Here is a 23,109-nt window from a genome sequence, read left to right on the forward strand (position 1 = left end):
TTTTTTCACCTGGCTGAATATTCTCTCACACTAGGCATTGATATGAGAAACTGTTAAAATGCCAAGTTCTTTTCCTTGAGGAGTTCATTAATTTGTCTTTTTTCAAGACTTCTTTTGGATGGATTGGATTTGGACATGAATTGGTGATACTCATTAGCCTACTTTTCAAAGCTGCCAGTTATACTGGCAACTTTGAAAAGTAGCGCTCAAATACCTTTTAAGCTCTTCTTTAATAGACTTGTCAGAGTAACACTGAAACAACTACTGTAACAATGGCTCTGCTGCTAGTTTAGTTAAATATTTAACCAAAGACAGCTGATGTGCATACATGCATTTCAAATTCTTTTTTTATTTCAGCAGCACGCAATAATTGAGACTGTTTCAATCTGTATTTCCTTTTAGTACTTATTTTATAGACAGCGGTAAATGTCCACACCAAATGGCAAAACTGGGAACTCATCAGGGACACAAATATCTAGTAAAATTCACATTCACAGAGAAGGCATGTCAAACCCTGTAACAGCACACTAATTAATCAGATGACAAGGATAGCCTATTACCATAAAGTGCTCAATCTTCTCTTTTAACCCTTTGTTGCTCAAACCCTAAATGGAACAAATAAGCTCATATGAAGTCTGAGAGACACCTGTTTTGTTTTAATTGATTAATCTACTGTGGGTAGTTGCAGTTGACTCCAGTGAATTAATGGATTAACTGAAGGGCATTAAGATAGGTATATATAGCAGACAAATTTTGCTTTCCTTAATATTTTTTAGTTAAATAGCTTGTAAATTTAATTTCTGTATTTTGAAAATTAATTCTTATCTTTTTTTAGTCATCTCTGCTAAGTTACATTCTTACAATAACTTTTAGCATTTAATTTTTAACTTCAGTAGTTTGATAAAGTTTTGGTAACAGATTAACTGCTGTAATATTTTGTTAATTTAAATTCTGTAATTTTTCTATAATTCAAATCTTACCAAAATAATGGTTTTTACAAATCCATTTTCAATAATTCAACCAAAGTTATCATGACTCAGATGGAAATGGCCGCAAGCATTTCCAGTGTGTGTCATGGGTTCATCACTTGTATAGCCTGTGGCACGTATTCTAAAGGTTGGTCTAGTAGACAAAAACTGTAGTGATGATTCTTTTCTTTGTTCCCAATGTATGGAGAGTATCAGTCTCAAATTAACACTTGGTATGTTAATGGATGAATCTGGGTCACTAAAAAAAGGAGTGCTTGCCCTAGAGACAAAACTGGGAACTCATCAGGGACTAAAATGAGATTTTTATCAGTTTTAGGCAAGAGGAATCTGTTTTGTGAAATTCAATTGAATATAGGTGGTGCAAAATTTTTGTCAGTATCACTGAGGGTACCTTAAGTGTTCAGGGAAACTGCTGCTGGTGGTGGGAAGTCAAGGGTAATACAAACATGCATTTATCTGACAATATATGAGACAGAGTAATGCTTGCACACATTTCAAATGAACAGAAAGCTCATTCCAGAGAAACAAACTTAATTAACTTAAACGGGTGTGCACCTTAAATGTTCTAAACTCTTAAACTGTACAGGGGTCCCTGGTATCCGAATCCCCACAATCACGAGGATTTGAAAATTAAATAAAGCCCTTGAGAAAATTGACCAAACACTTGAATATTTTTGTGAGAACGACCCTCTTCATGAATGTGCAGCAAAAGTTAAGTGCAAAGTTAAAGACATAATTAAATGCTACAATACAACTTTATCTGAAAAAATACGACAAAAAAAATAATAAAAAAAAAATTTGGATTCATTCTTTATTCGTAAAACTGAAAAATAGTGCAACTCTACTTAACCCTACATTGTTCAACCTATTATAATGAAATAATGTCTAATAAAATAATTGTTTCATTTTGCAGTTCCTTCAATTAATTTTTTTTACTACGTACAAGTACATAATACACATTACAAAAATCTAGTCCCTGTTTTAAGGGGATTCATTTTAAGTGGAATTTTCTGGAACCAATTATCCTCGGATAATAAGAACCCCCTATATATGTAACTGTATAGAACAACGGTGGGCAAATGCGGTTCTCAGAGCCGCATGCGGCTCTTCGTTGAGTTAAGTGCGGCTCCCATTGAAAATTTAAATCTGTTTTTTTTTTTATTATTTCAGAACTTTTTTCACTGAATCTTGTTAAATTAACTAAGTAACTAATATTTTGTTATACGGATTTTATGTTGTGTTTATTTTTTTTTTATGTCTAGATATTTTGCTATTTTTTATTTTGATTATAAATAAATCCGCGCGCATTTACACTGCTGGCGCCATCAGCGGACTTGTGCAACACTATGTGACCAAACCTCCCATAAGAGTTTCAATTCCAGACTTGGGAATTAAATTTATTTAAATTTTTTGATAACATGACCTTAGAAAATATCAAAAAACGAAAATACGAACAAGAAAATAGAATCTTTCAAGAAGAATTGGGTAGAAAATTTTGCTTTTATTGACAATAATGGAAAGTCGTTGTGTCTTATTTGTAAAGTTACAATTGCAAACTACAAAGTAAGCAATTTACGTCGACATTACGAAGTAAGTCATCCCCACTTTTCAACTCAATATCCACTCAATTCAAAATTGCGAACAGAGAAATTTAAGTCCTTGCAATCTGGTCTTCGTAAGCAACAAGGACCCTTGTCTTCTTTTAGTCGCGAAGATGACAGAGCAAACGAAGCTAGTTTTTTGATAGCTTGGAATATTGCTCGTGCCAAACGTCCATATGGAGAAGGAGAATTTATTACAAGGTACAAGGTATTCGTGTAATGATTGCGGCCTCCAGGGTTTCCCCTATATACCGCTGTATCTTCTGTAGTTTATTTATAGCCGGCAAGTGTGTATAAATGTATGTGTGTATGTTTTAGTGTAGGTTCTGATGGGTGTTGTTTGCCGGCCCTGGAGACTTTGCAGCCTGGAGGCAGGGGGGGAAGCCACCTGCGTCCAGACTCCCGTACCTTGCCACGAGGAGGCGCTCCAGGGGTTAGTAACCGCAAAGAGGGTTTCCAACCAGTGGTAAACCCGTGAAAGTTATGGGAAGGAGAAGTAGGACAAAGAAAGAAGAGAGATATTCTCTTAAGAAAGGAGCAGAAAACGGTAGGATGAATTAACAACTAAGATCAGAGAGGAAAGTTAGGTTTTCTCCAACTGGAAGAGGAGCCCAACCTCAGCCAGCCAGAGAAAGGAAAACTCAAGAAACAAATTTAATTGTGTCTGAGACACCAAGAAAATAACTTAACTTAACTTAGCATCTAATTACAAAATTTTCCAAAAATTTACAGTGAGAAGACAAGACTTCTGAGAAGCCCAGAAGAACTTGTCTGAACAATAGTTGGTAAGAGTTTTAAACAGTTACACTAAATAACAAGCAATCTAATAACCTTCAGTGATTTTGTTAGAACTGCATTTCTAGTATCTTAACACACAATGAGGAAAACTTGAGATTTAACAAGGCTATTAACTCCGAGAGTCATAATAAAATTAAGATCACAATTACATAAAAAGAGGAAGTTGTAATTCTAAACAATAATTTTATTTTTTATTTTTTTTTATTTTTTAATCCAAAATTTTGAGTTAAACAGGATGAGCTGTGTTTAGCATCTTTCGTCTTCTAAATACGGAGTTAGCATAGTTACAAAAAGCTGAGAAGGATTCTGATGTTTCCAAAAATTTTGGGAAATCATCTAGGGTGTAAACATTAGTGTCTAACATGAGCTGGTAACGTAAATCTAAATATATGTTGCAATTTAGGACTAAATGTTCCACCGTCTCCTCAGCTCCACAATGACAAAGAGGAGAGGGGACCAGTCCAAACCTAAAAAGGCGGGAGTTAAGGCCGTGACCCGTAAGAAGAAAAGAGGAAAAAAGTCCAGGTTGAAGCCAGGAAAGATTCTTAGATTTTACAAAGACTTTAGGAAGGAAGGAGAAAGTAATTCTGCCAAAGGAAGAGTCATCCCAAGAGAGCTGCCACTCATCAAGGGCTAAACTGAGCAGTCGAGAAACTTCAAGGTCGGTAGAGTTATTATAATTATTTTCAAAAACACCAATGGAAGCAGGGGTAAGACGCCTCCTGTGAAATTTAAGAAATGCAAGGATAATTTCTAAATGAATGGGAAGGAGAATTTATTAAAAGAAACTTGGAAGAAGTGGTTAAAGTTTTGGATCCAGATAATACAAAACTACATAAATTGATTGCACAGGTTCCTATGTCACGCCGTACAACTGAGCGTCATATTGGTGTAATTAGTAAAAATGTTGAAAATAGTTTGATGTGTGATTTGAAAAATTGTACAGCATTTAGTTTAGCTCTCGACGAGTCTACAGACATTCAGAATGTTCCACAATTGGCTGTTTTTGTCCGCTATGTATCTGCAGACGTAAATGTGAAGGAAGAAATGTTAGACCTAGTAGCTCTTATCGAAACAACTGTCGGTATCGATGTTAGAAATGCACTTGATGAAGTAATGAACAGGTTTGAATTGCCTCGTGATAAACTTGTAAGTGTTGCGACCGACGGAGCGCCTGCAATGATAGGGAAAAACCAAGGTCTCATTGGTCTTTTAAACAACGATCCTAAAATTCCACTTTTCTTACCTCTTCACTGCATAATTCACCGCGAGCATCTCATAGCGAAGTACTTCAAATAGGAAAATGTGTGGAAGATTGTTTTGCAGATTGTGAATTTAATTAGAACAAATGCCAAAACACATCGTCAATTTAAGAACTTTTTAGAAGAGTTGCGAATGAATGACGAAACAGATGAATTGCCCAATGATTTATCCCTGTGGTGTGTTGTAAGATGGCTGTCAACTTACAATGTTTTGAGCTGTTTTGTGGAACTCCTAAATCCTATCATAACATTTACAAAAGAAAAAGGAAAAAAATACTCAGAATTAGAAAATGAAACTTGGCTTTCTGACTTAACGTTCCTTACAGACATTATAGAACATTTGCAAACACTTAATTTGGCTTTACAAGGAAAGAAAAAAATTATTATTGATTTGTCACAAACTGTATTTAGTTTTGAAGCTAAACTTCGGCTTTTTGTGTACGATCTTAAGAAACAAAATATTTAATCATTTTCCACGAGTAAAAGCAAATATAATTAAAATCAAAGAAGAAAAGTTAGACGAATACAAAGAAAAATTGGAAGAATTGCAAGCAGATTTCAAACATAGGTTTGAAGATTTGAAAAGTTTTGAAATCTGCATTTGCATATTTTGTGAACCCATTTATTTGTGATATTATTGAAGATGGATTTCCAATTTCTGAAATAATACTTGTCGAAAAAGCGGCTGGCGAACTGGAGTTATTAGAGATGAAAGAGGATCAGGCATTGCAAATGCAGCACAAATCTACTTCTATAATTGAATTTTGGAAACTCGTGCCAGAATCAAAATATCTACATTTAAAGAAAGCTGCTTGCCGTCTAATTTCAATTTTTGGTACAACATATTGCTGTGAATCTTTGTACTCCACAATGACGTTCTTGAAGTCGAAATATCGTTCACAGTTGACCAATCATCATCACACTGAATTGCTGCGAACGGCTTTAACAAAATTTACGCCAAATTTCAAAGATTTAACGAAGACCAAAGGTCTTCATTAAATCTTTGAAATAATTATTTCGTATTTTCTTTCTCTTAATTATATTTTCTTATATATGTATACTTTACATAGCACTTAAGACTTGTGTAGAATATGTAATCATATTAATTTAATTAAATTAAATTTGAATTTGTGTATTTAATACTATGTAACTATGGTGTGGCTCTTTATAATATATGAAAAACCGGAATGCGGCTCTCATTGACCTCATGCGTGCCCACCCCTGGTATAGAACTATATAATGTACAGTGTACTGTTCTAAATTATAAAACAGTACTCAGTCTTAACAGTGCTTACAGTAATATCAGGAGTGCTGTCAATAAAATGAATAAATTCCAACTCCTGGTTAGAATAACTGCCACTAATATAGCAGGACTAACAGAAACATGGTGTCACACAGAAATAGGGGATGATGAATTTCAATAAGGAACATACAATGTGTTTAGGAAGGGAAGGGAGAAAGGGGGTGGGGATTCATGTCAAAAGCAGCATTCATATCAAAAGCAGCCTAAGCATGAAAAGAGCTTTCAAAGATACAGAAGTTATGCATGCCAACATAGGATTTGTGTGGTGTGAATTATTTGGAATGCAAATGGAATGGGCAATTAAGTGAATGTCTTATTATGGGCGATTTCAATTTGTCCCTAATTGACTGGAATAGGTGGGAGGGTAACTCGCCACATGGAACAAAATTTTTAAATAAACTAGATGATTAATAATATCATGTTTCTATTTTGTAGTACCAATGTATTTTTTAATTTTAAGCATAATTAATAAAATTTTTGTTTCATTAAAACTAATGATTATTTCTAGTGGCCAAAAAACATGGCATTTAAAAAAGTATTATTATTAAAAAATAACAAATAATAAACTTAATAAATATTGCAAGCTACTGATAAAAGTCCAAGCACCAGTGTAATATTAGCACAATTTCAAAATATAAAATACTCTTCTCAAAACAAGGTTAAAGTTTGTCCACTGGCAGGTGACATCATTCCACTTGGATTACAAAAATGAGTCATACTACTGCTGGGTTAAGAAAATATAGCACAAGGAGAATACCAAGATAGATGAATAATGAATTAGCCAGTCTAATAAAGCAGAAAAAGATGGCATGGGAAAGAGTAATCAAAAGTACTAAAGTCTACATCTACATGCTGATTTGTAACAATACCACAGAAAAGGTTAGGCTGGCAAAAGTAGATTATGAGAAATCACTGACTACAATAGTTAAGAATGGAGACAAGGAGTTAATTCATACATGAACACAAAGAAGAAGAAAATGAATTAGATAAGGTCCTTGTGTAATGGGCATGGAAAAGTCTTAGATAACATAGATAATAAAATCTTTATAGAAAAATCCTTCATGGCGAGAAGAGGCTGTGATTATATGAAATTAACAATTTCGAAATTACAGATGACTGTTTATTAGAAAATTTAAGTCTAAAAACAATTAAGGCTCCTGGAGTCATACCCAAAAATTTTAAAAGATGCAGTATTGAACCACTGAGGTTAATTATGAGGACATCACTGGAAAGATTCTTTTGGACTGGAGAAGTGAAAATACACTGCCAATACATAAAGGCAGTTCTAAGAGTAAAGTGGGTAACTGTACAGAATTATCAGTCTGACTTCACTAGTTAGCAAAATCTTAGATGCAATGATTACAAGTGCAATCCAGGAACATTTAGATAGAAATTGCATTCTGAAGGACAAACAACATGGTTTTGTTAAGTAAAATTGTTTAATTAACCTGGTTAGTTATTTTGATAGTCACTGACGAGCTGGTTGCAGGAAAAAATTTCAATATTGTTTACCTGTATTTCAGCAAAGCATTTTATCCCATCCTACATGAAAGATTACTGCACAAGCTGGAACATGTTGAAATCACAGGAAAAATCCTTAGATTGATTCAAGGATAGCTGCAAGGCAAGAGGTGGAGGGTTGTGATTAATGGATATTCTTCAGATTGGTGTAGCAATAGACATGGTGTCCCCCCCCAACAGTTGGTTCTTGGACCACTGTTGTTTCCAATTTTCATCAACAACATCAACAAAGGGATACAGGGCATGATGTCAAAATTTGCAGATGATATAAAGAATGGAAGTGTGGTCAATGATCAGTGCCAAGCAGTGCTTCTTCAGAAAGACTTGAGCAAACATCAAGGACAGTCAGAAAAGTGGAAAAAAACAGCGGAGGCTATTTTTTCAACTGTGCAGTTGAAAAAATTTTAAGCTCTTGAAAAAGAATACATTTTTTTGAAAAATGTTTGCTGTTTTTTTTTTTTTTACTTAATTAACATATTAAATTGTGTTCAATAAACAGTTTAATAGTCTTAGTCATGTTTGTTAGCATATTTTTAAATTTGGCTAGAGATTTTGTAATTAGCATTAGCATTAGTAGAGGCATATGATGCAAGAAAGCAAGCTTATTCAGCATCAGCCCAAAAAAAAAAAAAAAAAAAAACACACACACCACTCCCATTTCACCCCTCCGTTCGTTCGAAATACCTGTCCAGTTGAGCTTTAAATTTGTTTAGGCTATCAACTTCAACAACAAGTGATGGAAGTCGGTTCCACCAACCAACCACCCGCTGGCCAAAGGCAAATTTCCGCACATCTATCCGACATCCGTCCTTCCTCAATTTGAATTTATGCCCTCTGAGGTGATTATTCTGAGCAAGATGAAGAATCCCATTGGCATTGAGCACGCTCAAACCATTCAAAGCCTTATACACCTCTATCAGATCACCTCGCCGGTGCCTAGGCTCCAGACTCTGTAATTTGCAAAACTTAAGCCTTTCTTCGTAAGAGCAACCGTTTGTTCCATTCAGTAATCTTGTTGCCCTTCTCTGTACCCGTTCCAGCAGCTCTACATCCTTCTTGAAATGAGGCCTCCAGACCTGTATACAGTACTCAAGATGTGGCCTAACCATTGCCTTATACAAGGGAATAATCACCTCCTTATCCCTGCTAGAAAAATTCCTGTATATCATTGACAAGACACCATGAGCTACTCTTGCAGCTCGTCTGCACTGCTCAGAGAACTTCATATCTGCCTGCACAATTACCCCCAGGTCCTTTTCATTCTCCACCACTGTCAGTGTAGTACCGCAGAGTTGATACGTTGCTCTGGGGTTACTGTTTCCCATATGTAGTACTTTACATTTGTCAATGTTAAACTTCATTTGCCACCTCTCAGCCCATCTGTTCAACCTTTCCAGATCCTGTTGCAGCAGCATAGCGTCAGTAGTGTCCTTAACAACCCTGCCAATCTTTGTATCATCTGCAAACTTGGACATTAAACTTGATATCCCAAGTTGCCATTAAACTTGATATCCCAAGTAATTTATGACAATATTTTTGTAGCCCTTTTGTATCAGTGATTTGGCATGTATATCGTATCTTGTAACTAGTAATGAAGTGCATGTTAGTGGAATTGTAGTGTTTTTATTGTGTTAAATTAGTTGTAAAGTTCTCTAGTCCAAAAGAATCCAGCGGTTTGACCTTATTTTGATAATGGCACGAGTTAAGTAATTTATTTTATTTTGTGGCATCCCTACTCAAATTTCTGCCTGTTAGGTGTGTGTGTGTGTGTACACACACATATATATTATTATTAGCCATATGGTGCAAGGAAGCCTGAGGCTTATGCTGCACCAACCAAAAAAAATTTCCGAGTCACCGTGAGAGAGAATCAGAAGGGTTTTTTTTTTTTTTTGTTAGTTGTTGGCGCATCGGCTTCTGTGGCTAAAATCTACCTCCAAAAGTTTTCGCATTTTCTACTCTGATCCAAGTCCGAGGCGGGATTCGAACCCGCAACCTTTGGGTTGCCAGGCAGGCACTTTACCCATCCGGCTAGCCCAGTCGGCAGAACCACAAGTAGAAATATATATATATATATATATATAAGCGTATTATAATAAATATGACAGATAAAAATACATATTATGTGTATATATACATATACAAAGGGTACTAGGAAAGTTTTGCAATATGACGCAACAATGAATCACAGGAAGCTGCTTGTTGTTGCATGTTGAGACATGTTCATACGTGCATAGTAGCCGCCGCGCCAAGTCGATGGGCTCAGTTATTCATTAGTAGTGAGAGTGTAAAGTGCTTGCGATGGCATCGTGGTCACGAAATGAGATAAGGACAGTTTTGCGGTATAATTTCGTGCGTGGTTTAACCATAGACCAGTGCTTAGAAGAAATGACTCTTGCACTAGATGATGATTGTCCACATCGTACAACGATATTCAGGTGGTATAGAGAATTCCAAAGGGGAAATTTCACTCTGGAGGATTCTGAGAGGCCGGGAAGGCCACGAACGTCAGTTACGGAGGAAAACGTTACTGCTGTGAGGAAAATGCTTGACGAAAACAGGCGAGTGACCTACCAACAGATAGAGGATACTTTGGGCCTAAATGCACCAGCAATTCGTTCGATTCTGCAAGATCATTTGCACGTGAAGAAACTTTGTTCTCTCTGGGTGCCGCATCAACTGACTGAAGAGCAGATGACACGACGTGTGACTTGGTGCCGGGGGATGTTAAAAAAGTTTAATAAGGGACAATCTCGGTATATGAACAACATCGTGACGGGTGACGAGACTTGGCTGTACTATTACGATCTGCCAACCAAGGCTCAAAACAAAGTTTGGGTCTTTGATGATGACGACACACCCGTAATTGTCAGAAAATCCCGATCTGTAAAGAAGAAAATGATAGCTGTATTTTTCAAATCGAGTGGAATTGTGGAACGTGTCGTTTTGGACACGCAGAAGACAGTCACAGCTAAGTAGTATACTGAACAATGCCTGCCTAAAGTCATTGGATCTATGAAGAACCTGCGGCCAAAGTCAAGAATGGACACCTGGTACCTCCATCACGAAAATGCTGCAGCTCACCGCGCCAAAGCCTGCACCGAATATTTGATGACGACAGGACTGAAACTTCTCGAGCACCCTCCCTACAGTTCAGACCTTGCTCCCTGCGACTTTGCACTGTTCCCGCATGTGAAAATGAAGCTAAAAGGGAGGCGGTTTTCCAGTGATGAGGACCTTCTACGGGCTTGGGACAACGAGTGTGCTTTACTCCCTAGCGAAACTTGGCAGAACTGGTTTAAAGATTGGTTTCGGAGGATGGAGAGGTGTATTGAATGTAGAGGAAATTACTTTGAAAAAATTAAATAAACAAAGCTGTATTGCAAAACTTTCCTAGTACCCTTTGTATATATATTAATCCAATCTATTATTAGATTGTATTAATATATAATCTATTATTAGATTATATATTAATAAAATCAGAAAAGTGGAGTCGTTAATCATGGAAGATTGCCGAATATCTGTGTGCGAATTGTCCCAGGAGGTAAAGATTAGTGTGGGCTCTGTTGAAACAGTCCTTCATGACAAACTCCATTTACGGAAATTGAGTGCAAGATGAATTCAGTTTCCAGAAGGCTGATTGACAACAGAAATCACAAGAGTTGTTAGCCCTGTGCCAAACAAATGAGGAAGACTTTTTCTCTCATCTAATCACTTGGGATAAAAGTTGGATACACCATTTTGACTCTTAAAGTAAAAAGCAGTCCATGGAATGGCGACATCATGGTTCCCCTCCCCCGAAGAAGGCAAGGATCCAAGCGCCAGCAGGAAAGGTCTTGCTGACAGTGTTTTGCGATGAGAAAGGCATAATAATGACTGATTACCTGCTGAAAGGTAGAACAATTACAGGTGCCTATTATGCCAACTTACTCAAAAAATTACAGGAGAAAATCAAAACATGTAGGCATGGCATGCCATGCTGTCCAAAGGTGTGAGAATACTTCAAGACAATGCCCCAGTTCACACTTCTGAAATTGCAACAACACAAGCAGCCACTTGTGGATATGAAATACTGCCCCATCCAGCCTACTCACCCGATCTTGCACCATTGGACTTCTTGTTTCCTTCCCTTAAATCATTTCTTTGGGGGACCCACTTCCCTGATGACGAGACACTCGTTTCTGCAACAGAATCATGGTTCAAAGACGAACCTCACCACTTCTACAAAAACAGTATCCATAGCCTCATCCATCAATGGGAAAAATGTGTAAATCTGCATGGTGGCTATTTAAAGAAGGACTAAAACCTGTGACAAGAATCAACAGGCTAGAACTTCTGCAGCTAGGTGAGGGTGATTCTTTACTGAACCACCCTCATAAGTAAGATGTAGAAATCAACAGAATTACCACAGCTTTTTTTTGCAATATGAGGATATTCATTCTTCATCTCTATCCAGAATTCTTTGATAGATACTTCTTTGTTTTAATTTCACACTGCCGTCATTACATATTTCAATCAACTCCTCCCGATCTATGACACTGAGCTTAGAATGGCTTGAATCTGATGCAATATATGGGTTACTCAAACAGTCATAGTCTTCGGTACACAAGTTTGGAAAATAGTATTGAATGTTTTTTTCCAGTGCTACAAGATGCTCAGAAATCAATGCTATTATTTCTTGATTCTTAGTTGTAGCAACGTGTGGAAACATATCTACATTGCTTCCCTTCACCATGGTGATCCACGATCTTGATTTATCCCTGAGAGTCTGGATTCTCTCAGTTTAAGATAAGGTATTTTCAACTTTGCCTTGAATACTGGAATTAACCTTTTTTAAAGTTTCAAAGATATCAACTAAATAAGACAATTTGGCATAGCAATCATCATCTGAAAGTAACATACAAAATTCTTCTTGCTTTTCAATGGCAAAGAAAGAATGAATCTGATATCCTTCAGTTCAAGTTCTCTTTGCAATACTTTGCCCCAACTTCTTCACAAAGTTTGGCAAAAAGACGTGATTTAAGAGGTCTACTTTTTATATAGTTAACCATTTTCACAACTGTGTCTAGCACATTTTTCAGGTTATTACTGAGTGTTTTCCTAACCATCATTTCACGATGAAAGCATGTGTTGTTATGACATCACTGTTAACTTTCTTCACTAAAGATACAAGCCCTTTCACTGAGCCAACCATTGATGGAGCACCATCTGTACAAATTCCCACACAAGATTTCTAGCACAAACCATGAATTTCCAAGTAGATACTTAATGTATTGAAAATATTTTGGTCTGTCATTGTTGTTTCAAGTTCTTTACAGCAAAAAAACTGATCTACTATTTTATCATTATGGACAAAGCAAATAAATGCGAGTAGTTGAGCCTTTCCTCCAATATCAATTGATTCATCTACATGGTGTGCAAAAATTTAACTTTTCTTCACAGAGGCACATACACTTTCTTCTATGTCTGCCAACATATCCCTAATCCATCTGCTAATGGTATTATCAGAAAGAGTAATTTTTTTTTTAACTTCGTTTTCTGCTTCGTTTCCAAAAAGTGTCCTTACTATAGCATTGCAAGCAGGGAGAATAAGTGTCTCTGCTTCTGTGTAAGGCTTCATATTTTTAGCAATTAACTGGGCTACTAAGTAGCTGGCCTTTTGAGCTTTATTAGAAACTTTGGCTATCTTGGTAAAACTCAGACTCTGTTTTCTTTGGTTATTTAAAAGTCTCTCAAAGTACATTCTAGGCCTGTTAGCCAAATGGCTATGGTTTTGAGTTTAATGTCTCTTTAACTTACTCGGTACCATTGCTTCTTCAGACGGTATGTCACCACAAATAACACATTTTGGGTTAGGACCATCTTTATCTGCACACCAAGTAAATCCACATTTCACATAACTGTCCAAATATTGATGATTTTTCTTCCTCACCTTCACAGCAGACTTGCTCGAAGAGGGAACAATCATAATTATTCCTTCTTTACTGGAACCTCCACTTTTGGATTCTTTTTTGTCTTTACCATAATCCTCTTGATGTTTGTCTTCTTTTTTGCCTTCACGACAATCATCTTCATGTCTCTTTTCTTAATAACAAACTTGTCCATCTTACTATCAAGGGTATTACACTAACTGAAATTTGTGTTGGCGACGGGTCATTACAGTATGTAGATAAACATATCAGCTGATTATTCATTAATTTTTTTAGTCATATTACTGTAATGAAAATGAATACCAGTTTTTTCTAAGATTGGTTTTTCTTCTTTAATGTTTTTCACTGTGCTACTTCTGCTGTGTGCTTACCCTATCACTCTAAATTAACTTCTGCTTACCGAAAAGTTGCGATTCTTTCGTTTCGATTTGAAACACACTATGCAAGCTCACATTTTACTAAAGCATATTTCTGGAGGTCACTATCATAAACCAAAAACAATTTGCACTTTCCAGTTTACTGGATTTTTCTGTTAGTGCAATCTATTATAAATGGGTAGTAAACTCGATCTAATTGCATTTGCAATAATACCGATAGCTGAAATTGTGTGGATTTTTAGGTTTTTATGGTGAAATGTGTTTCCCCTTCCATGAAATCTTCAATCATATAAAAAACATAAATAAATTTTCAGAATCTTCTTTTCATTCCTATTTTTTAAGTTTCATAAACTGTGATATAAATTTAAAAAAAAATAAGTTTTAACTTAAACCAATTATTATTGTGGCACACTTGGAATGTTGTTGCGGCATCCTAGTTGAAAACCACTGCCTTAATCATATAGGCTGGCATACATATATATTTTTTTATAACAAACTGAATAGAAAAATAATACATAATATCGTTGTATAACCTGTGAATAGAGTAGTTTTATTATTGCATTTAGATATACACTGAGTGATCACTGAATTATGACCACCCTTATGAAAAGTAAGTGCGACCCGTTGGAAACGTGAGGTACGGGAGTGCACAGTTAGTCGACTTATGCAGCATAGATAAGGTGTCAGTAGTTCAGTAGGTAATAAAATTCCAAGCGTGATGGGTAAAAGGAAGGATTTATCAGACTTTGATAAAAGACAGATTGTGGGAGCTCGACGAGCTGGTGCCTCGATTTCCCAAACTGCTGAACTGGTGGGGTGTTCGAGAGCCACCACGGTTAAAGTGTACCAGGACTGTTGTCAAAATGGTCAAACAATGACCCGACGGCAAAACTGCAAAAGGTCGAAGTTAGAGGTGAGTGCCAGGTACAACAACTCGTACAGGCAAACAGGCACAGCACTGTTCAAGAGTTGACGATCCAATACAACATGGGCCAATGCGGAACAATATCTGCCGTGACCATGCCTCGCACACTCGAGCTATGGTCACGGCATACCTTGGGCTATACCAGCAGACTACCCCTATAGCATCCTCTCCTAACCAAGATTCATCAGCGTAAAAGACTCGCCTGGTGCAAAAAGCATGCAAGTTAGAAGACTGGAAGAAGGTGTGCTGGTCGGATGAGTTACATTATTTACTCCACACCGTGGAGGTCGTGTACAGATTTGGCGTCAACAACCTGAGGCTCTTCATCCATCATACATAGTATCAAAAGTGCAGGCTGGTGGAGGCAGTTGTATGGTGTGGGTCATGTTTCACTGGCAGGAACTTGGACCCCTGGTGCATGTGGAACAACATATCACTGGTCTCCACTATCGTCAACTGTTTGCAGACTGTGTACACCCAGCTATGTTACATTTTTTTCCCAAATGCCGATGGTGTCTTCCAAGATGACAATGCACCAAGCCATCGGGCATTGGTTGTGCAGGAATGGTTTGAGAAACAAACTTCTGACTTCCAGCATATCGATTGGCCGCAGAACTCCCCCGATATCAATCTCATAGAGCACTTGTGGGACACTATGGAAAGGCATATCAGGTGTCTGTATACACCAATCGCCTCCATACTTGCATTGCTGGCCACATTACACACAGCTTGGTTGGCCATACCTCCTGAACACTTCCGACATCTTGTTGAATTAGTGCCATGTTGGATAGTGCTGTACTGAGGGCAAAAGGAGGACCTATGAAGTATTATATAGGTGATCATAATTCGGTGATCACTCAGTGTATATTAGAGTAGTGTAGTATTCTCAAAATCAAATTAAACTAGTTGAATTCAAATGGAATTCATATCTCAGACTAGGATAGCAAAGCAGAGGTGCAAATTAGTAGGAGTGCTGTGTGGCACAAAGAAGAGCTGAAAGGGGCAGTTCTCTTATGAATCATGGCCTTACAAAATGTGCAACCTGTGAAATGTTTGCAGAGCTCTGGAATAGGACACAATAAAGCCAACTTGTGTTCATTGTAAATTTCATAGTACATCAAAATGAAAACAGAAAATACTGTATAATCATTTAAAGAATACTGGTGGTAAAAGGAAGACATGATTTCATTTATAAACTTAAAAATTAACAGAAAAATTTAAAGTGGCATCTAGTGTTATTTCATTTTTTGTTTTTTTAATTAGGAAGGGTCACCACAATGCAATGTAGCCTGGAATCGCTTTGATTACTGCCATCTGTATAAATCAAAAATGGCACATCTTTCAAAGTCATCACACTACATCCTCTTTCCCTCACTGTGCAATTATACTAAAGAATACACACAGTTTTTGTTTTTCCACATCCATTTTTTTGCCATTTTCCTATTAGAAACACATTTTTGAAAAATGTGCCTACACAATTAGCACAGCTGAGAGGAAGCTTATATTGTTCATCAATGATGCTAATAAACATTCACTGCATATCATACTATAACTTCACTTTGCAATGCAACAGCTCAAGTAGCATTTCTTTCTATGCACTGTGCATTGTTCTTGCTCCAGCAGTCAATTACTATCAGGCTCAAAGCAAATATTCACACACAATTCTGCAATCATCCTTTTTCAATTTATGTACATGGGTTTTGTCCAAGAAACAGTAAGGATGCCACCAGCATTTAGCTTGCTCAATCCATTTAAAGCCTTGAACACTTCAATCAGGGCTCCTCACAAGTGACTAGTTTTCAAATGCTGCAATTTGCAAAACTGAAATCTTTCATGGTAAAAATACCCTTTTGTGTCCTTAACTAAACTTGTTTCTCTTCTGTGTACTCATTTCCAACAGATGCACATTCTTCTTAAAATGAGACTTCCAAACCTATATGCAGCACTAAAGATGTGGCCTAACCATTTCCTTATACAATGGGATAATCACTTACTTCTTCCTGCTGGTAGATAAGGATTAACGTCTAAGTGTGCAAATAATATGAAGGCTAGCAGAGTGACTAATGACAGTAATAAAGGTATGCTACTGCAATAAGATCTAGACAAATTAGGAAGATTGGCTGAGAAGTGACAATTGAAGTTTAACACTGACAAATGCAAGGTATTGCAGATGGGTAGCAGTAATCCCAGATTAACATGTCAACTGTGTAGTACTACACTCAAGGTAGCAGAGAACAGAAGAGACCTGGAAGTAATTGTGTAGTCAGACATGAAGTGTCCTGAGTGCAGACAGGCTGCTAGGACAGCTCATGAGGTTTTCTCAATGATATTAATAAGTTTTTCCAGCAAGAATAAGGAGATGGTTATTGTGTTATACCGGGAAATGGTTATGTTTAATCTTGAATACCTCATACAGGCCTGGAGGCCTCATTTTAAGAAAGATGTAGATCTGTTGGAATTGGGCACAGAGAAGAGTAAAATTAACAAGGGGAAACAAAAGTATACACTTACCAAGGAAAGCTTCAGATCTGCAAATTGGATCATCTGGAGACTAGGCACCTGCAAGGAGATCTGACTGAGGTGTTGAAGGCTTTGGATGGATTGAGGAAGCTCAATGCTGATGTCATCCTTTCCTTTGCTCAGATTATACACAAAAGGGGTGCATAAATTCAAATTAAGGAATGATGTTTGCAGAACAGATGTGTGAAAATTTTCCACAGTTGATTGCTGGAATAAACTCCCATCTGGCATCGTGGAAGTGGGTAGTGTGAATTCATCAAGGAAGGACTTGACAAATTATTACAGAAGATGGACAGCTAACAATATGGGAAGAGTTTTTTTTTTTTTTTTTTTTTGAGGCTGTATATGCTTAATTTCTTACACCATTTGCTAATACTAAATCTATATCATCTAATTTATTTAACACCATCTACCTTGTGTTATCCATACACTGTAATGGCAAAGCATTGAATAATGTTTGTGGCAGTTTACTAGCTGAAGGAATGAATAGGCAATATGACAGGATATGAATAGGCAATATGTAGAAAAAAAATTTTTGGTTCAAGTACTGCATATATTAAAAGGGGCTGCTTTCTGAAGATCATATAAACCCTGTGATGTAATCCTCCATCAGAGAATCTTCCAACTGATAATCTATGAAATTAGCTGATCAACTGTGACTAGTGCTTGGGTCGAAACAACTTCACCTTGATTCTGTATCCTTGGATAAGGTTTTGATGGTGCATTTCATTGCTGTATAGATGGAGGATGGAAGTGTATATGGAGATATCAAAAGATACCAAACCTTTAATTAGTAAATCAACACATTTACAATCAGGAGTCCTAAAAAGAAACACATATGTAATATCATTTGAAATTTAGCATCATGCTTTGAGACAAAAGTGCTGCCAATTCTTGGATATATGTATTGATTATTTGAGAACAGAAAAATCCCACTGCTTTGTATATGTATTACCTTTCTCTTCTTCTTCTTCACTCTCTTATTTATAGTGGAATGAGTACAGTTTATTTTCCACATATAAAATATTACAGCATAAAAGTAATTAAATTTCTGCCAAGCAGGTTTTTTACTAATAGTTAACAACATACTTTTTTTTTCCAGGCATTATACAAGGAATTTTGAATAAGTTTCCCTTGAATATATACATAATTCTCTGAGACCTCCAAAACAAACTTGCTTTTCTGCCAGTCTCAGAATAAAGACAGGAAGCACCATAATAAAATACTGGTTCTTTTGAGAGGAAAAATAGAAAATTTCTCTTGAACTTCATACAAAAAGTTTCAAAATCACTGTCAAGGCAAGATTAAAGTTCTTATAGGCCCAAGCACATCACTTTGATAGACCCTTTAGTGAATGCATTTTTTTTGCATGTATCAATTTCTATGAGTAGGTGGGTAACCAAAATTATCCTGAATTTTGATTTATGGCAGTTTCTGAATAATTTTTTTCAGATAGCAAATTAACAGGCTTTAACAGTTGATATGATCACTGTGCTGACTTCTTACAAATTAAAAATGTTTAAAAGTAGTGGCATCAATTTAATACTGTTAATGTACCTTTTTAAGGTAATCATTATTGTAACATATATACAGTAAAACATTGACCTATTGAACATCTAGAGGGATAAAAAAAACAGTCAAAAATTTTTTGACTATGTTTTTTTGACCACAACTTCCTGGTATCTCAAATTCTCTGCATATGTAACAGCACTATCTTTATCTACATCCTCCTTACATTCCTATTGTTATTTTTTTGGTTTTTTTTTTTTAGGAGCATTAGCAACTAAGGCCATATTGCTCCGGGATATGCGGTGGTCATTCCCTGACCTTTCCGCATCCTCCATATTTGGTGGTGACGGGCTCGAACCCCGGTCTAATCAAGAAGCATGTGCTATGCACTGCTGCTCCTTCCCACCTGGCTACGGAGGCGCCCCCTTTCCTATTGTACAGCTTTAACTATTTCCTTTCTGTTAGGAATTAGTTTTCATAGGCCTTAGGCACAGTGTCTATTATTCCTATTAGATAACATGGCCCTGCCATCTATTATCTCCCTAGCAGTAATCCTGCTCATCCCCTATGGCAGTATCAGTTGCATTTGCATCTTTGGTAGCTATTATATCCATTAAGCAGGCATACAATGCCTCAAAGTAAACAAAACACAAAATCAAAACAACTTGCTGAAAAACACTTGCAGAATAAGTTAAAAATTTCTAATACCAACATAAAACTGACAATGAGAGAGAACTAATGCCAAGCAAATCACTGATTGCATATTTAAAATTTTCTTTTTCTACAAAGAAATTTTAATTGTATTTTGCATTCTCTACTTTTAAAAGGCATTATTTCCAATGCAGCCAATAATGATATTATTTTTGATGTGGCACATGTTATAGAAACATTGCATGATCCTGAATTATAAAATAAACATTAATATCGGAATTCAATTTTTGTCTTTGTATACGAAACTAAACAAACAAACAAAAAAAAAAAAAAAAAATCAGAGAATAAAATAGGAAATAATCAACAGATAAATGCAAGAATGATGTCTTTAAATGCATCAACAATTACATTATCTTGAAGAATGATCTAACTACTGTTATGCCATCATGAAAAATGTGACCTTGTTAATAAGCAGTTGTGTAGCTGACCCAAAAAACAATAATGTTGCAAATGCCAATGGGTGGCTATTGTGGAGTATAAAACAAAACTTTTTCAGAAGAAATATATGCCACATAATAAATAAAATGGCATTAGACACAAGAGTGGTCCTGATGAAAATTATTAGAAATCCATATGTTGCAATACCATAAAGTAAAAACAATACATGCTATCTGGACATCATATATTTTAAAATATTATTAATAATGGGGTCAACAAAAACATACAAAATTAATATACAAAATATAAAATATAATTTATTTAACTTGTTACCATATGAAACCACATAGAAGATACTGCTAACCTTGAAGGTTGCTTCACCATATTCAATAGATTCCTTGAAGTTTCTATTTTCCTCCCAAGTGAATAGAACAGTTTTTGAACGTGGAAGGGGGACAAACCAAAGTGAAATGGGTAAAAAGACGAACTGAGTGACACTGAGAAAGACATCCCTCCCTCAACGTAAATTATGCAATTTTTTTTAAAATTGAGTTACATTTATCCTGCCCTTCCGGCTTTGTCATCACAGCTTCCAGGTATCTCAAAGTGTCTCTGCAAATGTAACACCACTCTGTCGTCATCTCCCTTACTTTCCTATTGTATTTCTTTTTGTACAGCTTAACTCTTTGACAGCTGTAAATTCCTGAGTAATTCTCTCAGGAATTTACAGCTGTCAATCATCACAAGCTACCCAGTGGCACCTTATAAACCACATCCACACATCAGGAATTTTTCCCCTTTCAAATGTCATGTTAATGATCATATTTTTTGATCAAGCTATTCTCTTTGGACACAATAAAAAAATTTAAAAAAACACGGTCCTCATATGATAACATTCTCTAAGAGCAAGGGTTTACAAATACAATAATAACATTCTTTTTTTATACTAAGTATAACTATCCATGACCAGAAGGGTTGACAACTTCCCAACTACTTAAAGCAGCCGATATATCAGCACTGCAATTAATGAGTCAAGCATTTTGTGGCAATGTATATATTTAATAAGGCAACATGAATATCAGTGGTCATATAGACTAACCCAGCCACCTTAAAATTTCTAATTCATCAATGTGGTTATCAGACAAGTCATCAAAATACAGTGAAACCTCCCTAAATTGACCACCTCCTCATCTTTACAAAAGATCAATATTTCTTAGAACAGTTTTAAATAAGTGTCCTGTCTTTTAAACTTGTATTCTCTAAGGTGACCACTCTCTAACTGCAACCATTAATCATGTGTTTGGTAGTTGGCATATTCCATAGATTTCTAGGCATCTGTAATTCTCTAAGACAACCATTGTCTTACCTGACTGGAACTGTTAATCCTGTTGTTTGGTAGCCAGTGTTTTTCACAGATTTTTATGAATTTGGAGTTTCTGAAGTACTGTATAAATATTGATACCAAATAGATATTTCATTCATTTATTTCTGATTTATCCATCTTCAAATTATGTGATAGAAGTAAAAAGCAAAGTGAAAATTTTAAATTTAAAAATGCATGTTAAAGTATATAAGATGCAGCAAAGTGTTTATCGCAAAGATAGTTGGCAGAAAAGTATAACTGTGGTAAAATACAAATTCAAAAAATTTTGCAAGAAAAAAAAAATGATATTAAATAAATTGGATTCAGAATGCAAATAAAAATATTTAATGAAAAACATACCAACCATGTCAAGAAATTAATGAGTTAATGCTCGTGTGGTTTTACGGTGCTTATGTTGGAGGAATTCCAATAAGCAGTCAAACAGTACAAGAAAAAGCTTTGAATATTGCAAAAGCTTTAAAAAAAAAAAAACAAAACATTTTCTGCTAGCAATGAATGGCTTGGTAAATTTTGTAACAGAAATAACATTGAAGAGTGTGTGTGGTGAAGGTGCATCTGTGAATTAAAATTATGTGGAACAGTGGATTTTATGTTTACCATCTTTAACACAACAATATCAATCCAAAGCATCTTTAATGCAGATGAAACTGACCTCTTTTATAATGCTTTACCAAGTAAATTCTTAGTGTTTAAAGGTTCTAATTTTTTCAATTATAAAAGAGAAAAACAAAGCACGACAATTTTACTGTGTGTAAATTCGTCGGAAAAAAAAAGGAATAACCATTCATAATTAATATTGTGCTGAGACCAACTAACATGTTTTAAAAACATGAATATGGCATCCATGAATGTTGATTGGTACACTAATAAAAAGGCATGGTGACAAGTGCTTTTTTTTCTGAATGGTCATCAAAATACAGTATAACTGTGATTTCTTTATAATTTGGACAAAAAAAAATAAAAAAACAAGGAAAAGCCTATTATTATTATTGGATAATGCTCCATGTCATTCCAAAAATTTGAATTTAGGTAATCTCAATTTATTATTTCTTCCTGCTGATAACATCAAGTATTTGTTAACCAATGGACCAAGGTGTAAAGTGCATCATTCAATCATTTAAATTGTTCTACTGCCAATGTATTTTATCTACATTAGTAGCAAATATGGACACAACACAAAATGTTTAAGAATTAGTTTTAAATTTTTCACTAGCAGATGTTGTTGAAGACATAAAATTGTCCTGAAAGAGTGTTAGTGAAAATCCTATACAAATGTGTTTCAATAAATTTTGAATTAACTGTGAACTGACATGGAGGTTGATGTCAGAACTGATTTTATAGAAGTACAAAAAGAAACTGTTCAACTTGGACAGAAGATAAATGTAAATATCAATACGAAGTTTGAAGAAAATTTAGTCATGTGAAAATGGTAGCAAAAAGTGGGAAGAAGAACTTTATGATTCTGCTGGGAACATTGACAGCAATGAAAATTTATGTGAAAATATGAATATAAACGATAGTATGAATCAGAGCTGTAATACTCAATATGTTCTACGTTGATAATAATATTAGTAAATTAATAAGAGGAGTTTACCTCAATATAGTACGTGGAACACTTCCGTATGATACCCTCCAGAAATTAAAACGGAAAAAACGAAAAAATCGACAACTTACCGATACATTAAAGTAAAATATAAATAATTAAAGTAAAATATAAAAAATTAAATAATCAATTTAACACAATTCAAAATCAATTCAAAACAATTAAAATTCAAATTAACGCAATTAAAAGAATCTAACGAAAATATTCAAAACGATTTTCCTTCCTAGTACGTGGAACGGAAGTGTTCCACGTACTATATTGAGGTAAACTCCTCTTATTAATTTACGAATATAAACGA

This window comes from Mastigoproctus giganteus, chromosome 10 (genome assembly GCF_048544385.1).
Source record: "Mastigoproctus giganteus isolate SK-2022 chromosome 10, ASM4854438v1, whole genome shotgun sequence".
NCBI classification, from domain to species: Eukaryota; Metazoa; Arthropoda; class Arachnida; order Uropygi; family Thelyphonidae; genus Mastigoproctus; species Mastigoproctus giganteus.